Source organism: Ovis canadensis, chromosome 13 (genome assembly GCF_042477335.2).
Source record: "Ovis canadensis isolate MfBH-ARS-UI-01 breed Bighorn chromosome 13, ARS-UI_OviCan_v2, whole genome shotgun sequence".
In the NCBI taxonomy this organism is placed as follows: Eukaryota; Metazoa; Chordata; class Mammalia; order Artiodactyla; family Bovidae; genus Ovis; species Ovis canadensis.
In genome coordinates, this window is record NC_091257.1 from 15,728,354 (window position 1) to 15,748,017 (window position 19,664).

The following is a 19,664-nucleotide window of genomic DNA, read 5'->3' on the forward strand; positions in this document are numbered from 1 at the left end:
AGCGACTTCACTTTCACTTTTCACCTTCATGCATTGGAGAAGGAAATGGCAACCCACTCCAGTGTTCTTGCCTGGAGAATCCCAGGGACGGGGGAGCCCGGTGGGCTGCTGTCTATGGGGTCACACAGAGTTGGACACGACTGAAGTGACTTAGCGGCAGCAGCAGCAGCAGCTTTTCCAGGGCCTCCCTAAGGTTTTGCATTATTTTTTTTTTCCTTCCTGGTTCTTCAGAGCTAGAAATTATTTGAATTAGGCTTTTTTTTTCAAATCAACTTGAACAAAGTTTGGTTTTCAGGAGATAGGCCTGGCTGAGAAAAAGAGCCCTCTTGGTAATAATCTTCCTGAAGCAGGCAAATGAAGGTATCCTGTCCTGGTTTTTGTCATTATCCTTTTACAGTTTTTTCCTCTGCCCACTCTAGAAGACGTGCAGTGTACATATCTGCATGCCCACACTGGTTCACAGTATAGACCACTCAGACGCTTTCATACAACATAAAAAACAATTACAAGACAAAGCAAGTTGCCTTCCCTCCTTCTACATACAAACCTTGCTGTTGTATTTTCATGACTTCTTTCCCCCTTAATGGCTGTCCTTGCATGTTCCCCTTTAATTTTTCTTTGGATAAAGGGGAAGAAAAAGGGCTTCTGACCCTTACCCCCCAGTGTGTGCTTCTAGTGTCCTGTTTAAAGGCAAGGATAGGTCCTCTGGTAAAGTGCCAGTGGTTACACACCTCCAGTCCCATCTTCAAAGCCATTCTTCACACTGTCACCATTGCACAGCTTCACTGAAGACTTATTAGGTCTGTATTACAGATATAAAGACAAGTCTTGACTATGATGGAGATTACAGTCTACTACAAGAGGGGTTTTTTTAACAAATAAAAATGTATATATTTAAGGTGATGTTTTAGCATATGTACACATTGTGGAATGCTTACCACAATCAACCTATGTAACATATCCATCACCTCCCATAGTTACTGTGTGTGTGTGCGTGCGTGCGTGCGTGTGTGTGCATGTGTGCGCTTATGTGTGTGATTACCCTTGAGATCTACTCTTCCAGCAAATTTCAAGTATATAATATATTATTATTAACTATAGTCGCCATGATCCCTGGGCAGGAAGATCCCCTGAAGAAGTAAATGGCAACCCACTCCAGTATTCTTGCCTGGAGGATCCCATGGACAGAGGAACCTGGTGGGCTACAGTCCACGGGGTTGCAAGAGTGGGAACTTAGCGACTAAACTACCACCACCATCACCACACAGTCACCATGCTGTACATAAGGTCTCTAGAACTTATTCATTTTATAACTGAAGGTTTGATCAATATCTCCACATTTCCCTACGCCCCAACTTTGGCTAACCACTACTCTATTCAGGGAAGTATTTTTTAAAAGGTCTGTTAGTTATTTTTCAGCTCAAAAACCTTCAGAGACTCGCTAATGGCTACAGAATCCTTAGCATGCTGATCTAGGTACACCATGAATCTACCTTTTTGGTTCATCCTCCTTCCTCTCCCTTCACGCACTATCTGTACAGACACTGCACTTCAGACCAGAGAATGGGGTGCAACACTGGTGCTTTAATGCTGTTTTCTGAATGTGCTCACCTGAATCCTAAACTCAGTAGTACACAGTAGATGCTCAATAAAAACTTGTCTAAATCAGTGGAATGAATGAACACAATAGTGGAGGTGAGATGGTTTAAGGATTAAAGCTAGTGGCAAAGAAGGTAAAACTCAACATTAGGAACCGAGCATTGGGGTTAGACTCAGGATAATCGGGTTTTTATTTGGCGTTTACAGAGCAGAACACGGTTCAGTTTCTCCACTAACACACAGCTCACCCATTGTACACTGTAGTATCATCAGAGAAGGAAATAGAGATTACCAGGAAATGATCAGGAAAGAGGGTACGGTTAGATTTAAATATGAATTCAACTTATATTCAACTAGGTGGAAACAAAGAGAAACTATAAGACAGTGCAGAGACATAGTGCTTTGATAAGCATAGAAGTAATTATTTGTTGGTTATTAATTTCATATATATGATACATCTGGTAATTTAACTGCTAACATAGCGCAAAATGTAATTCCCGGGGTCACTGCCACGGCTCATGAGAAGCGCAGGAGGACCTGAGAGAAGAGCTCTCAAGAGTCTCCATCTTTCTCATACAGTGATCCCTGCTCTCACCTGTTCAAGGCTTTCTCCTCACGCCTCTAGCGCTGGTGTTGCCATAGCTCCTTTTTCTGTGACTCCGTCTAGCCCCTACCCCTTCCAGTAGGCCAATCACTACCTATAAATCTTTTCGCTGGCATCCGGGGTCTCTTAGGCAACACTGTGTGGTCTCCTGATTGGCTGGAAGATCCTAGAGGGCTGGCTCCAAAATTGGGCACACGGACAAAGTGGGACCGCCCAGAGGGGGGGAAAGGCTGCCGTCTCTCGATATAATGCTAGGACGAATATGCAGCCAATCCTCAAACAAACAGCATTAAATGCCCCCATTTAAGCCGTAAGTATGTTCCAAATCAGGACAACCTACTGAGCATGCCCAGTTATATCATTCTGGTCACTCCAGGGTTCTGAAACGTAAACACCGTTTCTCCGGGTTTTTAGAGTGGCCGACAGGTAAAAGACGGTTGCAGGAAAAGCAATTCTGGAGAAGTTCAATGAAAGAATAGCACTTGCACACAGGAAGTGGAAGAACGTGGGAAAATTGCCCAACACACAAACTCTGCAACGCTTCAACATGAATTTCAAGTTATTGTATTAGGGAATTCAGGCAGACTAACAGATACACCAGGGAACCAGCAGATGGCATGCCTGAGTAAGGATAACTCCAAATTTGGGGAATTTTACGATCTGGTCTAATTTAATTAATTAAATTTATGAAGCATCTACCATGTAATGAGAGGCAGAGTGAGAATGTAAGAATAAAAAAAGAAATCTAATGAGGAGGGTTTGAAAATGCAATGTAGAAATAACTACTGGGATATAACTATAAATTAATGCTGGAGAAAAACAACATTTCAGAAGGGACATCTGGGAAGTATAAAACAGTTCTTATGGGAAGCAGATAACCAAATTTAAAAAAAAAGACTTTTCTCATTATCTCACGTTTTCTAAAATAAAAATGTACTTTCTTCCAAGGTAAATAAATGTAAACCCTATGTTTATATTGTTTCATTGTTTTGAAATAGGCAGCATTTGTATATCTCCCATTTAAAACGAAAATGAAAAGTAAAGCTCATAGAGGTTGCTGCTTTCTTTAGAGTTGACAAAGGATCAGTAAGTGGCCAAATTGAAATGAGAACTTATGTTGTCTGAATTCCAGCCCAGTGGTTTTAAGTATGGTTGTATGTTTTATGATCAGGTTGTATGTAAAATGAATAAACAAAGACTTTTGCAGGGGTGGAGGCCTGGTGGAGGTAAGTAGATGCAATACGAAATTACCATGTATTACCAGTTAACATGGATGGTTTCAAAATGGGTTCATCCAGAAAGAGACCAGTTTTAACAATTCCCTGGGAGTGTTGGGTCTCGGTGAAGTTTCTGAGCTACCAGGGAAGACCTAAAGACTTTCTATTGGTGGTTATAACATTGAATGAAAGAAAGATGGGATTAAAGAGAGCCCAACACTTTATCCCTGTTAGATCTGAATATTTTTATCCCTGAAAATAAGGTCCCTTTCATTGATCCTCTCAACTAGCATCCTCCGGACCTCTCCTTGTTCAGCCCTTCGTCAGTGTGACTGCTGATCCCGCAATGAATAACACCATTCACACTGCGTTCACGGTGAGCACATTGGCTCAATGTCCTTGAAAATTTAACATTACTTTCATTTAAATGTTTTAAAAATTCCTTTAAAAAATATTTATTTGGCTGCACTGGATCTTAGTTGCAGCACACAAGACCTTGGACCTTTAGTTGCAGTTTGTGGTATCTAGTTCCCAGTTGTTCTTCAGTCGCTAAGTCATGTTTGACTCTGAAACCCCATCAACCACAGCACTCCAAGCTTCCCTGTCTTTCACTAGTTCCCAGACCAGGGATTAAACCTAGGTCCTCTGCATTGGGAGGGTGGAATCTTAGTTACTGGATGACCAGGGAAGCCCCTCAACATTATTTTTAAAGGAAATATTTCAACTATAAAGAAAGTTTACAGACTTGCCTAAGAAACACCCTTTTCTCCCTGCAGAGATTATTAAAAATGTTAACATTTTGCTTCGTGTGTGTGATTAACAGTTGAAGCCTCTTTTACATGCTGCCCAGATCTCATTTTCCACCCTGCCTGCCTAGAGGCATCCACTGTCATGACATTTAGTGTGCTGCCTACTTGTCCACTTTTTATGCTTATTATATATACATGTTTGGCCTTGTAAACAGTGTGAGTATTTTAAAGCGCTATCATAATTTATATACTTTGTAGTCCGCTTCTTTCACTCAGTGGTCTATTTCTGAGATGTGATCGTGTTGATACATTCAATGATAATTTCTACATCATTCCCACCTCCCACTAGGAGCCAAGATATGTTCTATGGCTGACAGTTTTCACAAGACCATGTGAAATTGCATAAACATGTGAGAGCAGCACATCTCTAGAGGATCTGAAGGTACAAGGGATCTAGAAGTGCCCGAAGCAGGTCCACACTGATTTTCATAAATGCTCTTAGCTGCTTCACTCACCCTCAGTAGAGGCAGTGTTGGCTCCACAAGACACAATGACTTGATAAGAATCAGCCTAGGGATCAACATTACTTTTTTTTTAAAAAAAGTATTACTTCATTAGTATTTATTAATGAAATTGAAAATGTCATTTCAGATCCCTTTTATGATGCAATTCCTATAGCTCATCTGACATTAAACTTTATGACTGTCTAAGCTCAGCATTTATTATCATTTAGGGAGAACCTTTAAAAAAGATTGTTTCACTGGTGGCTCAAACAGTAAAGAATCTGGCCGCAATGCAGGAGACCTGGGTTCCATCCCTGGGTAGGGAGGATCCTCTGGAGAAGGGAATGGCAATCCACTCCAGTATTCGTGCCTGGAGAAGTCCATGGACAGAGGAGCCTGGTGGGCTACAGTCCATTGGATTGCAAAGAGTGGGACACGACTGAGGGACTAACGCTTCCACTTTTCTTGGTATAAAATAGTTGCCTATAATTGAAGATGCCACAGAGATGTGTTCCAAGGGTTTGGACAAACCACAGATTATATAGCTATTTTTGGTCAGTCTCCTAACATGGGGTGGCAAAGATTCAGACAGAAGATTATATTAAAATACACCATTTTAACCAAGCGTACAGTTGGATAACGTTAAGTACAGTCATACTATGCTACAAGATCAACGTATTTAAGTCCTACGTGCTACCATAGAACAAAATGATGCCTGTGAAGTCTAGGTTGAAAAGGGAGGAAAAGGAAGAGAAAGGAAGGTAGGTAAAATGATGGAGGCAAAGGTAACAGCTTTAGCTTGGAATGAGTGAATCCAGACTCAGCCCTTAAAACGCTGCCTGGCTTTGGCTAAGTCTTTTTAACCTTTCTGGACCGTTCTTTTCCGTGTCTGAATAATGAGAGGTTAGGTTTAGATGATTTCTAAGGAATCTTTTAAGTTCTGAAATAGCTTATGTAGAAAAAAATAAAATCACTTATATAGAAAAAGAAGAAACATTTCTCAAAGAACAGAAGATGGGGAATGCCAGCAATAACCTCAAGCCCCACCTGCTCGCTAAAGTGAGTGTTGGTAAAGAGGGTATCTGTTCTGCTGCTTTAGCCTGGAGCTCTGCAGTATTAAAGCTGACTACTTCCATCTGCACCCAGTACCACTCTCAGCACCCGCCTCTTAACCAATTCCAATCCCCGCGTCCCCAGGGGCCACGCTGGTTTTCGAAACAGATTTTGGTGGTCTCGCAATAAAAGCATTCCAGGCTTGAGTGAAGAGAGTCGCTGCACTGTCTCAGCAGGGAAGGGAGGGAGAGCTTTGCAAAGGGGACTGAGGGCATTTAAGAAAAGCTTCCAGACCTCGGAACGACTCCGCCGGAGCAGGACAGGGCCAGGTATCAGCCTCCGCGCGAGGTAAAGAGCAACACAACCCGCAGATGGGAATCCAGAAGCTGGGCTAAAATAGGAGCGCTCGGCCGAGCGTGCGCAGCGCGCCTGCACCGTACGTGGGTGCGCATGTTCCCCGCCCCGACGCCGGGCCGCGCGCCCCGGCCATCGCGAAAGCTCGCGGTCCCTCCGAGGCGCATGCCGGCGGTCCTCGCTGGCTCCGTTTACCTGAGGGGCCTGCGGCCGCCCCCGGCCGGCGCCGCAAACCCCCGGGAGCCCGGCCCCGAGGTGTGAGGTGAGCCCCGGGTCGTGCAGGCTCCTTCCCGTCCGGCTCAGCGGGGAAAGGACTCGGGAGTGGGGACTGAGGAGGTGCCGTCGCGGCTGCCCGCTCCTCGGCCTAACCCTGCGCCGAAGAGCCGCCAGCAGCCGCGCACCTCCTCCTCAGGGATCCTTATTCTCGTCGCCGCCAAAACACAAGCCTTGGGCGCCGCGCTGTGGAGGGGCGTCTCGGGGTTTTCTCGGCCGGCGGGGGAGCCCGAGTTTGGGGCTGGACGCACCGAGCGCGCGGACTGGATTAACCCTCTCGGTCCCGAGCCCGCGCCGAGCAACCTGTTGGAGTGTGGCCCGCGCTCCCTGCGCGCCGCCCTCGGCCCAGCCCTGGGGCTCGGTCGGCGCCGCAAGGGCATGTGGCGCTCCCGGGCCGCTGCGGGCTGTGGATGGAGCGCGCGGCCGCTGGCGGGGAGGACGATGCACCGAGGGCTGGGTGCGGGGGCGCGGGCGGCGTCGCAGCATCTGGACAGCTTCCTGTTCCTAGTCCTGAAAGTTGTCCCCTCTCCTCCCTCCCATCAGTTTTGCAAAGTCTGCATGTTCCTCGGCTTCCCTCTCTGCCCCTTGGACGCTCCGTGTGTTTGCCCTGGGGTATTGTGGGGAAGTTCATCCATAGCCTCTGAAATAAGGTGCTGTTAAACATTTCAAGACATTTTAACATCTTCCTAGAGGCCTTTTTCAGAATTAGGTGCCTTCCTCAATAAGAGAAAAAGGGGTGGTTTTTTTCTTTCTTTGTTAAAAGAACAAAAGCATATGCCACTAATTTAGGCAGAGGAGTCAACTCGAAATTGCAAAATATCTAGGAAGGACAAAAGGTCCAGTTTTTGGTCCAGAATAAATGAAATTTTGAATTTTGGTTCCCTTCTGAATGTAGGCAGAGCAGCAGAGCAGACCAGCAGCTATAGAAATAAATGACTGCTCTGTAAGATTGGTCAAACAATATCTTATTTTATAGAAGCAGTTTGGAGAGACCTATGTTTATGTACCGGAACTGGGTTACTTGGCAAAGCCAATACCGCAGGAGCAAGGAAACAAAGACTTGACAAAGGGGATGTTACCTCCCTCTTGAGCGTTCTTTTAGCCTTTAGTGGTGTACTGACAGTCAAAGGGATAGATAAATCCGTAGTTCTGTTACTAGGAACCATCTACTCCTCAAGATAATGCTTTCCATCCATCCCTTTTTTTTCCCCCATCCGTACTTTTAAGCAAATCAATACCATCTTTTTCCTCCATAAGAAGGGGGAAAAAAAAAAAGTGTTTGTTTGAAGTACCAAACCACAACATAGAAGTAATAAGATAGGAAAGTGATGTAAAAGCTTAAGTGGGCAGGCTTGCAAGGATAGAGCTGAAAATGAAAGATAATTGAGATGCAGTTCTTCTTAGAGTGTTGCCTTTTATTTAGTGAAATAACAGGTTGCTCCTCTACCCCCCTCCCTCCAAATGCTTTGAAACTGTTAGGAAAAGAAGGTAATTAGTTGTCAGGAAGCATTTAACAGGAGGCTTCTTGTGTGCTGTTTTGGATCTGTCAGGAATTCTCTGTTCCTTATTAATTTATTAAGAGGAGAGGCAAGCCTCTCCCTGGGGCTGAGGAATCCAAGCATTTCCTTCAATAGTTTTTCTATACTGAGAAAAGTGCCCTCTTCCTTCTTGTGAACCATACGGTAAAAGTGATTGTTTACAACTCTCTCTCTTTAATATGGATCGCCTATGTTTTGTAAGTCTGGAATTTTAATCTTTATCTTTCCTGAGAATAACTACCTTGTAAGACAGTATATATGCCCACACCATGTTAATTAAAACACCTTTGCTCCATCAGAGCTCTGGTCCCCGTGTCTTTCTTTCTCTCTCTCTCTCTCTCTCAGGCTATTTCTTTGGAGCGCAGAGGCCCTCTGAGTTCACTTTCCTGCCTGGGCTTCTAAGACCCTCTGGAGAAAGTGCTGTGCGCATTCACCCCATCGAGAGGGCGCCTGAGGCCTCTGTGAACAGAGCGGGCTCCATGCCAGGGGATTTATTGGCTTTCTGCATAAACCAAGGAATATCAGCCTCTTTCTCTCCTTTACTTTCTTATCATCGACTCCGGACCACCAGGTTCCGGTCCATTAAAGGACCTCAAAAATTAGTAAAGCCTATTGTCTTTCCTCCTCTTCCGTTTTTTTTTTTTTTTTCCTCATCCATTAATATTCCCTGACTCTACATCTCTCCTAAATCTACCAGTGCCCTATTAATAGAGGAAGAAAGGACTTTTGGTTCTTTCATCCCTTTTTTCATCTTAGGTACTGTATTCCTCTGAGCTTTTATTTTGTGCTTTGAACATTTAGGTGGATTTTTCTAGAGAGATCCCCAGCCATGATTGAGATATTTGAAGTAGGGAGGCTTGAGGGGAAGATAAATAGTAAAATGCGCGTTCTTTTTTTGTATAGCACAGTGTTGTGAGCACGTCGTCAGTGGACAAAGAGAGAGGGTTTTAAACTCACTGTAAGTCCTCTGTTGCCAACTTGACAGACAGAAAAATCTCTCTCCCCGATTTAAATTTCCTGTGTGTTAGTAAAACTATGAGATTTCATTCTGAAAACTTATTCTGAGCATGTTAGTTTGTTGATGTTAGACTGCTGTTGACTTTATTTTCTTCAGGAGACATGTGATAGGAAACAGTTCTTGCTGCAACTTTACCTTCTTTTACAGGGAAGAGCAGTGTTGGCCTCAAGTGTTTTTTAACCCCTAAATCTCTAGAATTAGAGACGTTTAAAGCTGCAGCTGCCCACAAAAAGAGCAGTAGTGCAAATGAAAAGCAAGACTTTGAAATATGTATGAGAGGAATTGTTCAGTATAGATTTGGGAGAAGAAGGGTCACAGCGTCTTGAGGAAAGAAGTGAAGGTTTTTAATAGTGGCATTTCCAGAAGGTTAGGAATGAATGTTTGAAGAGTAACAACTCCTCTTTGACTAGAAATTAGTTTTAACTGACTGTTGCATCAGAAATGATGAATCTGTCTTTGAGTTACAATTTGTTATGCTGAGAACTAGCAACAGTTTTGGGGGATCCAAGGAATGTGCTGTGAATGAAGTTTAAGAAAAAACAACTAGGCTGCTGCTGCTGCTAAGTCACTTCAGTCGTGTCTGAAGTGTCTGACTTTGTGCGACCCCATGGACTGCAGCCTACCAGGCTCCTCCATCCACGGGATTTTCCAGGCAAGGGTACTGGAGTGGGGTGCCATTGCCTTCTCCAAACGACTAGGCTAGTAGGCCTAAAAAAAAATCCTGGTCCCCAAATTTTATATCATTAAACTAATTTTATAGTCAAAACATGCAACCATGCTAAAGGGGGAAAAAAAATCAGGAGCTTGATATTAGAGCATTTTCTGAACACATTTTAATGGAAAAGGGAAACCAGGCTGGAATTTCAACCTGATTTTTTTTTTTTTTAAGTCCAGACTCTGGCCATCTTTTAACTTTCCAGTTTTGTTTTTAGCTTTAAAAGATCTTCTGCTTCTGCTTTCTCTACTATTAAAAGTAATGTATAATTTGTAAGATGGACTGGATTTTGATGCCTACTATTCATTTTAGTTTTTAACTGTATTTGTTTTTCCTGTATTTTTTTAAGCCCCATCACTCAGCACACTGGAAGATTAGATTATCTTTTGTAATCAGTAGATGTCTAGACGGACTTTAAAAATTAGATAAAGTAGCAAAGTGATATCTTGAGATTAGTAACAATCTAGGCCCTATGAATTAAATATGCTGCTGCTAGGTCGCTTCAGTCATGTCCAACTCTGTGCGACCCCATAGACGGCAGCCCACCAGGCTCCCCCGTCCCTGGGATTCTCCAGGCAAGAACACTGGAGTGGGTTGCCATTTCCTTCCCCAGTGCATGAAGGTGAAAAGTGAAAGTGAAGTCGCTCAGTCGTGTCCCACTGCGACCTCATGGACTGCAGCCTACCAGGCTTCTCTGCCCATGGGATTTTCCAGGCAAGGGTACTGGAGTGGATTGTCATTGCCTTCTCCGATGAATTAAATATGAAGCTATATACACTAGCAACCAGAAAACAGTATCCTGAGAATGAATTTATTTTTTAAATAAGATATGGAAATCAAAAGGCCAAAACCCACATGAGTTTTAGGAACAGGAATCTAGCACTTTGAGCAGTGATATGCTCTCAGTGTGTACTTTGCTCTCTAAGAAGATGATAATTTCCTTGAGAGAAGAAGCTTCAGAGGTAGTGATTGCCAATCCTTATAATGCAGTCTTGGAGAAAACTGAAAGAAGACAAAAGAATATCCTCCTGTTCCCATTGTAGCCGGTGTGTTTGAGGCAACCTTTAATTTGTGAATTGGAAATGCAAATGTTATGTACATGTATAGTGTGTCCAGATAAGTAAATCTAAGCTGAGAAAGATGAAGGGAATCACTTTCTGTGTAGAAAGCGTGAATTGGAATAGAATTGCTAACATCTTTTGTTGCAGGGACTTGCTGACAAGCCCCCAGGGCCCACTTTTTTCATTGTCTCTTCTGGGATTCTGCCTGCTTTCTTTCCTCTTCACAGTTGCCATCTCCTGCTTTTCCCACCTGAGTTCTTTGGGTCTGGCTTTGTAGCCAACCTCTGAAGACAGTCTTCCAAGATTGCATCCCCTTTATTGCTGGTCTTCAGGACAAATATTCAACTTATTTTAGGGGCTTTTACTTTTCATCATCAAAAGAGAACTGGTAAATTCGGGAATATCAGATTCCTGATGTTACACATTAATAAAAATTAAACAGAACTGGGCGTGGAACAACAGACTGGTTCCAAATAGGAAAAGGAGTATGTCAAGGCTGTATATTGTCACCCTGCTTATTTAACTTATATGCAGAGTACATCATGATAAACGCTGGGCTGGAAGAAGCACAAGCTGAAATTAAGATTGCCAGGAGAAATATCAATAACCTCAGACACGCAGATGACACCACCCTTATGGCAGAAAGAAGAGGAACTAAAAAGCTTCCTGATGAGAGTGAAAGAGGAGAGTGAAAAAGTTGGCTTAAAGCTCAACATGCAGAAAACGAAGATCATGGCATCTGGTCCCATCACTTCATGGCAAATAGATGAGGAAACAGTGTTGGACTTTATTTTTGGGGCTCCAGAATCACTGCAGATGGTGATTGCAGCCATGAAATTAAAAGACACTTAATCCTTGGAAGAAAAGTTATGATCAACCTAGATACCATATTAACCAGAGATATTACTGTGCCAACATAGGTCCGTCTATTCAAGGCTATGGTTTTTCCAGTGGTCATATATGGATGTGAGAGTTGGACTGTGAAGAAAGCTGAGCGCTGAAAACTTGATGCGTTTGAACTTTGGTGTTGGAGAAGACCCTTGAGAGTCCCTTGGACTGCAAGGAGATCCAACCAGTCCATCCTAAAGGAGATCAGTCCTGGGTGTTCATTGGAAGGACTGATGCTGAAGCTGAAACTCCAGTACTTCAGCTACCTCATGCAAAGAATTGACTCTTTGGAAAAGACCCTGTTTCTGGGAGGGATTGGAGGTAAGAAGAGAAGAGGATGACAGGGGATGAGATGGCTGGATGGCATCACCGACTCAATGGATATGAGTTTGGGTAAACTTTGGGAGTTGGCGATGGACAGGGAGGCCTGGCGTGCTGTGATTTATGGGGTCACAAAGAGTCGGACATGACTGAGCGACTGAACTGAACTTTTTATCATCAAAAGAGAACTGGTAAATTGGGGAATATCAGATTCCTGATGTTACACATTGATAAAAATTAAAGTGTAGGGTTAAATGTATCTAGTCCTTTTTGTTTTCTGATGAAATAGTCATCAGGTCACTTAATCGGAAATTAGTTATTCCATATATCTTATATTGCTCTGTAAAGAAGTGAATGTCTCTTTTCTCAGGGTTAGGGCATGAAAAACTGTTGCCAGACCCCTCATTTTTTACTGATCCTTGGCCTCTGAAACTGTTCCCTCCAGTTAATCCAGCAATTTCCTTTATTCAGCTGAGATTCTGCAGATTCCTATAGTAAAAGATAAAATGTCGAAAAGAATGCAAAAAATTGTTTAACCTTTATGTGATCAGTTGCTATATTTTGTCTGTATTTCCTGGTTTCCTCAATCTTCTGTGTGCCCTCTGAAACTTACAGCTTCTTCAAGAATGGTTCTCTTAGGAAAAAGGACTGTTGCTATCCATACTCACGTGATCCTAATTAGAAGTATTTATTTCATTATGTTATTGAAAAGCCATTTAGAATACATATCAAAAGTTGTTTGTTTGTTTGTTTGTTTGTTTAACTGTGCGTAATATTTGGTTCAGCTGAGAGGTGATCTGATTTTTTTTCAGTATTGAAAATCAATTTTTGACCCATTCTAAGTTTATCATCTTTTTTTTTTTTTTTTTTTTGCTTTTCTTGCTACCTGTAGTAGGGTATTTTTGTGTCCCTTGGCTTGTTGTTCAATCAACAGCCAGTAAATCATTGATTCAAGTAGTAGTATTGTCAGCACACATTCATAGATTTAGCAGACTTAATTTTCCCATACAGAAATAACATGCGACAGACTTTAAAATAATATTGCAGCATTTATAATACTTTACTACTTCTTGTTTTGTTTTTTGATCATGCTGTGCAGCTTGTGAAACCTTAATTCCCTGACCAGTGATCAAACTCGAGCTCCCTGACGTAGAAGTGTGGAGTCCTAATCACTGGATTGCCAGGGAAGTCCCTGTAATATTGTATTTTTAAACAATTCAGGTAGTTTTATTCTGTTCCATTTATGTATATTTTTGACAAAAGTGGGAGACTATATGCTGTTTTGTAAACCATTTAAAATTTTGTTTTTCACTTATTGTATTGTTACTGTCTTTTCAAGTCAGTGTATAAGGATCCTGCTCATCATTTTTAGTGTGTTATGTGTTGGTTGTACCTTAGTTTAACCAGTTTCTTATTGGTAGACTTTCAGATTGTCTCTGGGTTTCTGTATTAACATTTCAGTTATACATCATGTGTACTTGTGTTTACTTTCTTAGCATAAATTGTAGAATATGTCTGCTGAATCAAATTATATACATTTTAAGGGTTTTTGATGTCCATAGCTATATTTTTTTGAAATACCAACTACTTTGCTTTTCCTCTAGTAGTATTTGAAAATGGAGAATTTCGTGGCTGTCTAGTGGTTAGACACTTCACTACTCTGGCCCAGGTTCAGTCCTTGTTTGGGGAACTAAGATTCTGCAAGCTGTGTGGGACAGTCAAAAAAGTATTTCCAAGTGTTGGAATGTTGAATATATTCTTCTTTCTGCACCCTCTCCTATACTTTGTTCTGTTATTCTTACTTTGCTCTTCTGATTGGCAAAAATGTTATATATCATGTTTGTATGTTTTTATTAGTAAAGTTGAATATCTTTTCATATGTTTGTTGGCCATTTGTAAATTTATGTACTTTTTCTATTTTTCTATTAAGGTAGTATTCTTTATCTGCTTTTTAAAAAATTCATTTTATATATTACTTTTGCTAAGCACATCAGTTCAGTTCAGTTGCTCAGTCGTGTCTGACTCCTTGAGACCCCATGAATCGCAGCACACCAGGCCTCCCTGTCCATCACCAACTCCCGGAGTTCACCCAGACTCACATCCATCGAGTCAGTGATGCCATCCAGCCATCTCATCCTCTGTCCTCCCCTTCTCCTCCTGCCCCCAATCCCTCCCAGCATCAGAGTCTTCCAGTGAGTCAACTCTTCACATGAGGTGGCCAAAATACTGGAGTTTCAGCTTTAGCATCATTCCTTCCAAAGAAATCCCAGGGCTGATCTCCTTCAGAATGGACTGGTTGGATCTCCTTGCAGTCCAAAGGACTCTCAAGAGTCTTCTCCAACACCAAAGTTCAAAAGCATCAATCCTTCAGCGCTCAGCCTTCTTCACAATCCAACTCTCACATCCATACATGTCCACAGGAAAAACCATAGCTTTGACTAGACGGACCTTCGTCGGCAAAGTAATGTCGCTGCTTTTGAATATACTATCTAGGTTGGTCACAACTTTTCTTCCAAGGAGTAAGCGTCTTTTAATTTCATGGCTGCAGTCACCATCTGCAGTGATTTTGGAGCCCCCAAAAATAAAGTCTGACACTGTTTCCACTGTTTCCCCATCTATTTCCCATGAAGTGATGGGACCAGATGCCATGATCTTTGTTTTCTGAATGTTGAGATTTAGGCCAACTTTTTCACTCTCCACTTTCACTTTCATCAGGAGGCTTTTTAGTTCCTCTTCACTTTCTGCCATAAGGGTGGTGTCATCTGCATATCTGAGGTTAGAAATATTTCTCCTGGCAATCTTGCTTCCAGCTTGTGTTTCTTCCAGTCCAGCGTTTCTCATGGTGTACTCTGCATAGAAGTTAAATAAGCAGGGTGACAATATACAGCCTTGACGTACTCCTTTTCCTGTTTGGAACCAGTCTGTTGTTCCATGTCCAGTTCTAACTTTTGCTTCCTTACCTGCATACAGATTTCTCAAGAGGCAGGTCAGGTGGTCTGGTATTCCCATCTCTCTCAGAATTTTCCACAGTTGATTGTGATCCACACAGTCAAAGGCTTTGGCATAGTCAATAAAGCAGAAATAGGTGTTTTTCTGGAATTCTCTTGCTTTTTCCATGATCCAGCGGATGTTGGCAATTTGATCTATGGTTCCTCTGCCTTTTCTAAAACCAGCTTGAACATCAGGAAGTTCACGGTTCACGTATTGCTGAAGCCTGGCTTGGAGAATTTTGAGCGTTATTTTACTAGCATGTGAGATGAGTGCAATTGTGCAGTAGTTTGAGCACTCTTTGGCATTGCCTTTCTTTGGGACTGGAATGATAACTGACCTTTTCCAGTCCTGTGGTCACTGCTGAGTTGTCCAAATGTACTGGCATATTGAGTGTAGCACTTTCACAGCATCATCTTTCAGGATTTGAAATAGCTCAACTGGAATGCCATCACCTCCACTAGCTTTTTTCATAGTGATGCTTTCTAAGGCCCAGTTGACTTCACATTCCAGGATGCCTGGCTCTAGGTGAGTGATCACACCATTGTGATTACCCGGGTTGTGAAGATATTTTTTGTACAGTTCTTCTGTGTATTCTTGCCACTTCTTCTTAATATCTTCTGCTTCTGTTAGATCCATATCATTTCTGTCCTTTATCGAGCCCATCTTTGCATGAAATGTTCCCTTGGTATCTCTAATTTTCTTGAAGAGATCTCTAGTCTTTCCCATTCTGTTGTTTTCCTCTGTTTCTTTGCATTGATCACTGAAGAAGGCTTTCTTACCTCTTCTTGCTATTCTTTGGAACTCTGCATTCAGATGCTTATATCTTTCCTTTTCTCCTTTGCTTTTCTCTTGTCTTCTTTTCACAGCTATTTGTAAGGTCTCCCCAGACAGCCATTTTGCTTTTTTGCATTTCTTTTCCATGGGGATGGTCTTGATCCCTGTCTCCTGTACAGTGTCACAAACCTCATTCCATAATTCATCAGACACTCTATCAGATCTAGGCCCTTAAATCTATTTCTCACTTCCACTGTATAATCATAAGGGATTTGATTTAGGTCATACCTGAATGATCTAGCGGTTTTCCCTACTTCCTTCAGTTTCAGTTGAATTTGGTAATAAGGAGTTCATGCTCTGAGCCACAGTCAGCTCTTGATCTTGTTATAGTTCACTGTATAGAGCTTCTCCATCTTTGGCTGCAAAGAATATAATCAATCTGATTCGGTGTTGACCATCTGGTGATGTCCATGTGTAGAGTCTTCTCTTTGTTGTTGGAAGAGGATGTTTGCTATGACCAGTGCATTTTCTTGGCAAAACTATTAGTCTTTGCCCTGCTTCATTCCACAGTCCAAGGCCAAATTTGCCTGTTACTCCAGGTGTTTCTTGACTTCCTACTTTTGCATTCCAGTCCCCTATAATGAAAAGGACATCTTTTTTTAGCTGTTAGTTCTAAAAGGTCTTGTAGGTCTTCATAGAACTATTCAACTTCAGCTTCTTCAGCGTTACTGGTTGGGGCATAGACTCTAGTGTTGTGTTAATCATTCTGCTCACCAGATAACAAACCCTAGGTATTTCCAATGATCTGGGTTGTTTACAAGTCATCTCTGGGTGGCTCTCATTGCCACTGAAATATCATGATAAAATTTGACAAGCTATGTTAATTGAGGTCTTCTTCAGAGATTAAATGCTCAGTAAGCACCCTCCAACAGGAGAGGTTCAAATAAAACTTATTATTTATAGGTTCTCAGAGTCTTCTATCATTATATATGGGAGCCTTCATCAGAAAAAAATACTGACAGCTGCAACTTCCATCTGCCTGAGTCTGCCTCCGTCTTGCAACATTCCCATCTCAACTCCTTTTTCTCTCTGCCCACTGCTTCCAATTTGTGCAAGTGTAAATTTGGGGGATTTACATATTATTCTCCTTATTGCGCTTTTGGAGGTGGGGTAAAACATAAATCAACCTAAATTAGTCTCTGGAATGATTGAGTGGTTGAGATCTCAACATGGGAATGTTAAGCTCTTGTCAATGAAATTCTAACATTTATCAGGGTGGGTTTGACATTCTACCACTGATGCCTCAGCCCTTCCTTCCCTTTGTCCCATCCAGTCATGTCTCAAGCCAGCACCAGGATTTCTTTTCTTCTTTTTTTCTCTTTTTAATTTATTTTAATTGGAGGCTAATTGCTTTACGATATTGTGGTGGTTTTTGCCATACATTCACATCAATCAGCCATGGGTGTACATGTGTTCCCCATCCTGACTCTCGCACGTCCCTTCCCATCCCATCCCTCAGGGTCATCCCAGTACTCCAGCCCTGAGCACCCTGTCTCATGCATGGAACCTGGACTGGCAATCTAATTCACATATGATAATACACATGTTTCAGTGCTATTCTCTCAAATTATCCCACCCCCGCCTTCTCCCATAAAGTCCAAAAGATTGTTCTATACATCTGTGTTTCTTTTGCTGTCTTGCAGATGGCAGAAAGTGAAGAGGGATTAAAAAGGCGCTTGATGAACGTGAAAGAGGAGAGTAAAAAAGTTGGCTTAAAGCTCAACATTCAGAAAACGAAGATCATGGCATCCAGTCCCATCACTTCATGGCAAATAGATGGGGAAACAGTGCCAGACTTTATTTGGGGGGGGCTCCAAAATCACTGCAGATGGTGACTGCAGCCATGAAATCAAAAGACGCTTACTCCTTGGAAGAAAAGCTACGACCAACCTAGACAGTATATTCAAAAGCAGAGACATTACTTTGCCGACTAAGGTCCGTCTAGTCAAAGCTATGGTTTTTCCTGTGGTCATGTATGGATGTGAGAATTGGACTGGGAATAGGCTGAGTGCTGAAGAATTGATGCTTTTGAACTGTGGTCTTGGAGAAGACTCTTGAGAGTCCCTTGGACTGCAAGGAGATCTAACCAGTCCTTTCTGAAGGAGATCAGCCCTGGGATTTCTTTGGAAGGAATGATGCTAAATCTGAAACTCCAGTACTTTGGCCACCTCATGTGAAGAGTTGACTCATTGGAAAAGACTCTGATGATGGGAGGGATTGGGGGCAGGAGGAGAAGGGGATGACAGAGGATGAGATGGCTGGATGGCATCACTGACTCTATGGACATGAATCTGAGTGAGCTCCAGGAGTTGGTGATGGACAGGGAGGCCTGGTGTGCTGCGATTCATGGGGTCACAAAGAGTCAGACACGACTGAGCGACTGAACTGAACTGATGCAGGGTTATCATTACCATCTTTCTAAATTTTATATATATTCATTAGTATACTGTATTGGTGTGTTTCTTTCTGGCTTACTTCACTTTGTATAATAGGTTCCAGTTTCATCCACCTTATTAGAACTGATTCAAATGTATTCTTTTTAATGGCTGAGTAATATTCCACTGTGTATATGTACCACATCTTTCTTATCCATTTGTCTGCCGATGGATATCTAGGTTACTTTCATGTCCTTGCTATTGTAAACAGCAGCACCAGGATTTCTTATACTCAGATACCTCCTAGGTTGTGCAATTGCCTAAATATAAAGTCTAGACTCTCCAGCCAAACATTTAAACTTGCCTACTCTCCCATTCCCTCTCCAAAGGAGATCCTAACCTAATTTCCCAAGTGTCTTTCCCGCTTATTCTTTATTTTAAAAGTCACATTGATTGTGTGTGTGTGTTTTGTTTTGTTTTTTTTTTTTAGATTACTACAGATGTGTTAATTGCCAGATCCCAAAGCATTGTCCAAGTTCTTATCTTCCTAAAGGCCTCTACATTGTTTGGCATCTGAAAACTACTCACCAGTCTTGGTTTCTTAAATGTTTCATTGCCTTTCCTCCTACCATTCTTGTTTGGGTTTTGTTTGTTTTGTTTTATTTTTGTCTGATTTTTAACAGCTACACTCCATTCACCCTTTCCCTAGCTCTTCTTTCTTCTACCCATTTAATTCATATTTTATAATAATCATAATTGACACTATTAAGGGCCTTGTGGGGCCCCTGGGCACAAACACTTGGTGTCCCTCATTTCTTTGATTATAACCCTTCATTCAGCCTCCATGACCTTCCTTGAGTTCCAGTGGGTAGATTCAAGAAGTTGTCAATTAGAGAAGAAGGAAACAGGAGACCATGAAGAAACAAACAATAAAGAGCAGCCTTGGGGCAAGGTCCTATTTCCCCGAGAAAAGATACACACATAATCTTTGAGCTATTTTGCAGATACTGAAACTCCTTCTACGTGGGTGAAGTTAATGATTCATAAGGCGTGCTTGTCTATGTCCACAAGCATATAGACATAAAATTAGTTGGAAATGAAGGTTGACAATGTGGACCCCTACTTACTGCACCACTAACACATCAGAATAATGTCCATGAGCTGATCATGCCCTCTTTTGAACAATTACTATAAAACTTATCAAACTTGTCATTATCTTCCCCAAATTGAGACACTTGGTTTTGAAGTCATTAGTCTGCTGGAGCCCACTTTGCCTGGAAAAGCAATAAAGCTATCCTTTTCTACTTCACACAAACTCTTGTCTCTGAGATTTCATTTGGCATTGGTGTACAGAGAAGTAGCACTCCTTGTTTCTTTCCTACTGCCTTGTAAGGGTATGCCACCATAATGAGAAGTACCAGTTCAAAACACTTCCTTCCAGGAAAACATCTGTGTATTTGCATTGCTGAGACAATGCAGGGAAATATGCTGGGTGTGAAAATGCTAATTTCGGTCCACTGGCAAAAAAAAAAAAAATGTGTTCTCAGCATGTGAAAGCTAGCATGTTTCAT

At 42.0% G+C, this 19,664-nt stretch overlaps 2 long non-coding RNA genes across 2 annotated transcripts in view; one reads left to right on the top strand and one right to left on the bottom strand.

Annotated features, from left to right (window-relative positions):
* Positions 1–2,472, bottom strand: part of LOC138416904 (uncharacterized) — a 45,938-nt gene extending 43,466 nt beyond the window's left edge. Inside the window, exon 1 of the long non-coding RNA XR_011247876.1 lies at positions 2,195–2,472. This is a non-coding gene — a long non-coding RNA (uncharacterized lncRNA). The remainder of the gene's footprint in view (positions 1–2,194) is intronic.
* Positions 2,473–5,943: 3,471 nt separating this feature from the next.
* On the top strand, positions 5,944–19,408 carry LOC138416903 (uncharacterized). The gene is made up of 2 exons (XR_011247875.1): positions 5,944–6,341; positions 17,362–19,408. It is a non-coding gene; the product is annotated as an uncharacterized lncRNA (long non-coding RNA).
* The last annotated feature ends 256 nt before the right edge of the window (positions 19,409–19,664 follow it).